Raw genomic sequence first — 4,619 nt, forward strand, 5'->3', positions numbered from 1 at the left:
AACTCTTTGAACAAATATTTATTGGGAGCCTATAGGAGCAAGCATTGTCCTGGTGCTTTGGATACAATCCCCTGCAGGCCGGAGCCCAGCCTTCTCTACCCTCAGCAAGCTTACATTAACTAAGAGCAGCTCTAGGGAGGCTCCAGGGAGGAGGAGCCAGGAAATAAACCAGCGGTCACATAAACAAAGGAAACAATTTCCCCTAGTAACAAGTGCTATGAAAACAATAAAGCAGGGCAGAGGGCCTGGGGGAGGGGGGGTAGGAAGCAGCTCCAGATAAGGCAGTTGTAGGGAGGGTTTCTCTGGGGAAGTGCTGTGTGAGTTAAGATCTTAACAGGGAAACAAGTGTATTGTGTGATAGGAGGAGAGATTTGCATGGGAGGGGGTAAGACATCAAGTGCAAAGGGCCTGAGGTGGGAAGTAGCAACCTTTAGGTATAGCATTTGCTTTGAGTGGAGTGTACAGAGTTTGGGCATGATTTCTAAATACTGGAAGAACAAATGTGTTTCTGGCCCTGATTCAAAGTAGCATATCTGTATTCGTATCTGTATCTAATCCTCCATCCCCCTCTCTGCCAAGGACACCTTATTTGGGTCACAGCTAAATGCTCCTGTAACTAAGCTGCCCTGGCCCCATCCCCCACGCCTTCCTCTATGACCTAGCCATGGCTTCACCACTGATATTTCCTTTCCTTTCTAGAACCACTGAGAGCCATCACCGACAGAAGCACCTTACCATTTCCTGCCCTGGCCAAAGACCAGCTTGCCCTTCCCCCGCTTTGCCTACTCACGCATAGAGGTAGGAAGCTCCCCAACACCTGGCTTCTCTCATCCTGGGAATCAAAGCTATGATAAAGAGGGACCTCTTCCCACATTATACCATCCCTCCATCAGCAGGTGCTGGCATGTAATTTCAGTGTACCTAATAGAGTTCATAGAGTATTACAGAATTTCATAACAGGGGTTGGCCCGGCGAGAAAACAAGTCTAATATTTTCATGGTATCCACAAGAAGCCGCCCCCTCCTTGGGGCCTGGAGGGGAACTAACTTGCTCAAGGTCAGAGGGTACATTAGGGAGAGGTCTTAGGGCTCTCCTCAAACAACAGGGCAAACACTTTAATATGGTTGGAGACATTTCCCATGTAATATTTCCATTTCTACAAAGGAGCACATTGAAGCACAGGGAGGTGAAGTGACCTGCCTAGGATTGCACAGGAAGCATTTGGCAGAGTCTTCTAACTGGATCTAAGTCTTCTAACTGGAATTCCAGTGTTCTTACAATTTCACCATGTTCCCTCCAATCTGCCTAACCAATTAAAAAAAAGTAAACATTCCAGAACATTCCAAAGAAATGTATGTAGAGGGAGAAATAAAATTACCATCCTCTTATGATTACTTTTTTTTTCTTGTTAGGGAAGGCACTCAACAGACAGTAAACTCAATAGAAGGAAAATTCGCGTTCTGGGAAAACGGGATATTAAGCCTTCGAAGAGAGCTTCCATGCAGTCAAACATCAGTGCAGTTTGAGTGCTTTCCCTTGAAAGAAAATCCCCTCGGATGACCCAGGAGCGCCTATAGAACGGAGCTTTCATAAACCAGAGAAATCCATTTCTTGCAGTAGACTCTGCAGTCAATTTATAGTCTTTCCTGCTCTTCACCAAATTTCTCTTCCTGGTAATATTTTTGGCGTTTTAATTTTAGATATGGGTGAGGGAGTGGGAGAGAACTTTGTTTTAAAACTTAAGTCTGACATATGTATCACTAGAATCATACTTGATCTCAACCTGTTTGTTCCTTTGACACAGAGGTAGAAGAGATGGCTTTAAAAAGAAAAGGTCGGGCAAGGTATGGACCTCCCCTCCAATCCCAGCAACCATGTTCCTCAGAGGGAATAACCCTCTGCTTCTGTAAGCATGGGGTACAGGCAGGGGGTGCCCAGAAGAGGGGCAGCTGCGGGAATCTGCTAGACCTAAGTTTGTGTCTCAGCTCTGCCCCTAACAAACTGTGGCATCATGGCCAAGTTCATTAACTTCTATGAGATTATAGAGACCTCAAGGTTCAAGTTAAAAAATCTGCCACATTTTATATCACTGGTAAATGACAGATCTGGGTTTGACACCCACGTTAATTTGACTCCAAAGACCAGATGGCAGGGCACACTGCTTCTCCATAGGATTATCACCATTACTAACCCCCAGAGGAACACGCTCATGGATTGTGCCTGTAGGAATCATGACTGTAAAGTACCAGGATCAGTTGTAAACTAATATGTCAGAATGGAGATGCATAAGTGTGCATGCATGCATGTGTAAGTGTATACGTGAATACCCATGCGCACACACACACACACACACACGCACACACACATAGACAGAGAGAGAGAGGAGAGAGAACACATCTCCAAATGTACATGACATGCTTCGAACTGGCCGCATGGGGAAGGCTGATAAGCTTGTTACAACTCTATTGCTATTATTGCTAGGTTATGAGCCACAGGAGAATCTCAGCCTTGTGTCTCCAATCCCACCAGTTTTGACCTCAAATTTTATTATCCAGCTTCATCACCCCCTTGAGCTTGTTTTGAAAATCAAATCTAAAAAAAAAAAAAAAAAAAAAAAAAAAAAAAAAGAAAATCAAATCTTTCCCCTCTGGGCAAGATACACCACAACTGAACTTTGCAAACGTACATGCTATGTGCTTTGCAGGTAGTCTCCCAAGATTTCCAAGAATGACTGAATGACACCAATGACACCCTCAGGATGGCCCCCAAAGGGCTCTGGTCCCAAGTCCTGACTCCAAGTGGCCTCTGGCCTTGGGAACCTTGTACTGCCTCTCTGTTCTGCTTCCTGTCTTGTAAAATGGTGAGATTGGACAAGATGATGATGTGTAAAGTCCCTTTCGGTTTTGAGTCTATCGGGCATTTTCTGAAGTGGGCAACACTTTTTGGTTGTCGTAGCTCTAGTGTGCTTACCAGAAAACTTAACCACCCTGCTTTGTCATCATGCCTAACCTGTACGAGCAGCCACGAGTGCCTGAGGGCCTCATTCGGCAATGAACACAGCAGCTCTTCCAGCCTATGCAGTCTTCATATTAACCCACCGCCTCAGTTCTTCCCTTCAACCTACAGGCCATGGGTGTGAAAGAAAGATATTGGAGTGCACCACCTCCTTACAACCAACATGTTCAGGGGCCTTTACCTCTTTCCGGAACCTGGGCTCCCTTCTCATGACTCCTGCCGCATGACACCAGCACCGTATCATTCCCTAAATTCTCTCACTACGAAGGATGTCCCTTGGTAAAGCTTTTCACCACCTTCTCCTCTACCACTTCCCTAGTGGGTTAAGCTGAAAAATCACTTTTTTTCTCATTGCTTGTAGGGAACTGTTGAAGAAACTCAGGCCACAGGGGAAGCCTGTTCCAGACTTATCCTCTTGCCCCCAAGCAAGTGGGGGAGGGGGTCTCAGGGTTCGACCCCCAACAAACAGAACCCCCTGACTTCCAATGGGGGTTAGAGTTCAGAGTGTGGAAGCTGGCTGCCCCCTCTTTCTCACTGTGCGGCCAAAGGAAGGGTGCTTTTCTTTCTTTCCCAGTCTCGGTTTCTCCAGCTGTAAAATGGGAGAAGCAGCAGTGCCCACTCTGTGGAGTTATCCAGAAGAGCAAATGGCCAGTGGCCTGGATGGAGTAAGTCCTCAATATGTGTCAGTGGTGGAAATGCCCCATTAGCAGGATCAGTACAGGGTATGGTGAAAATAAGTTGGAGGGCATGACTTAAAGATGTTACGCCCATCAAATCAATATTCATTCTACATATACTACAGAGTTGATCATCCTGCTGGCAGGGGCCCCTCACATATTGAAGGAAGGAATGTAACAAGATCAGAGGAAATGGGGAGGTCAGATTTGGGCTTCTTTGATTACTTTGTTATCTTTGGTCCCAAGCAGGTTCTGTGTGTGCGCCTGGGGGTGGGTGGGGGGGGGTGCCTGTTGGCCCAAGCGCCTTCCCCCTCCCCTCCCCACTTTTTATTCTGGAAAAACAAGGAAGCAATAATACACACACACACCCCACCCTCACCACCTGCACTCCCTGATTTCCAGCTTTGCTTATTAAACTAACCTTCTGAGGGCAGAAATTGTTTTGCTTTGTCTGGATGCTTCACTCAGTGTGCATTACAGGTACCCTTAGATTTTCAACAAAGAAGCAACATAAAAAAGGTGGGGGTGGATGGGGGTCTTTTCTTCCCAGAGATTTTACAGAGACCAGAGTGTTGAGAAAAGCAGAGCAAGCTGTCCACATTCAGGGAAATCTATCTCTGCCAATTTGTGATGAATCCACAAAGAAGAGGTTCCTTTAAGGAAAGGGAAAGACATATGGAATGGGAGAGAGAAGGTGGGGAGAGCTGTGGATATGGGGTAGAGAGAGCTCACTAAACTCTTTCTGGGAACCCTGCAGCCCTCTGTGATGCACGGTCCCCAGTATAATTATGATCTGCGTGAGCCAGCTAGCAACGAGGAGGTGGCCACTATCCCTGCAAGTTGCAGCTGGATAACTTAGCATCTGCCTAATAAATATTTGGCAAAGAGAAAAAAAAAATCAGGCAAGTGACTGAGTGTCATGGCACC

At 46.3% G+C, this 4,619-nt stretch overlaps 1 long non-coding RNA gene across 1 annotated transcript; it reads left to right on the top strand.

The window, feature by feature from the left end:
* The first annotated feature begins 248 nt into the window (after nt 1-248).
* Nucleotides 249-3,943, top strand: LOC140630989 (uncharacterized). The gene is made up of 5 exons (XR_012028649.1): nt 249-434; nt 700-798; nt 1,413-1,673; nt 1,805-1,844; nt 2,705-3,943. It is a non-coding gene; the product is annotated as an uncharacterized lncRNA (long non-coding RNA).
* Nucleotides 3,944-4,619: the final 676 nt, after the last annotated feature.

Source organism: Canis lupus, chromosome 3 (assembly GCF_048164855.1).
Source record: "Canis lupus baileyi chromosome 3, mCanLup2.hap1, whole genome shotgun sequence".
Classification (NCBI taxonomy): domain Eukaryota; kingdom Metazoa; phylum Chordata; class Mammalia; order Carnivora; family Canidae; genus Canis; species Canis lupus.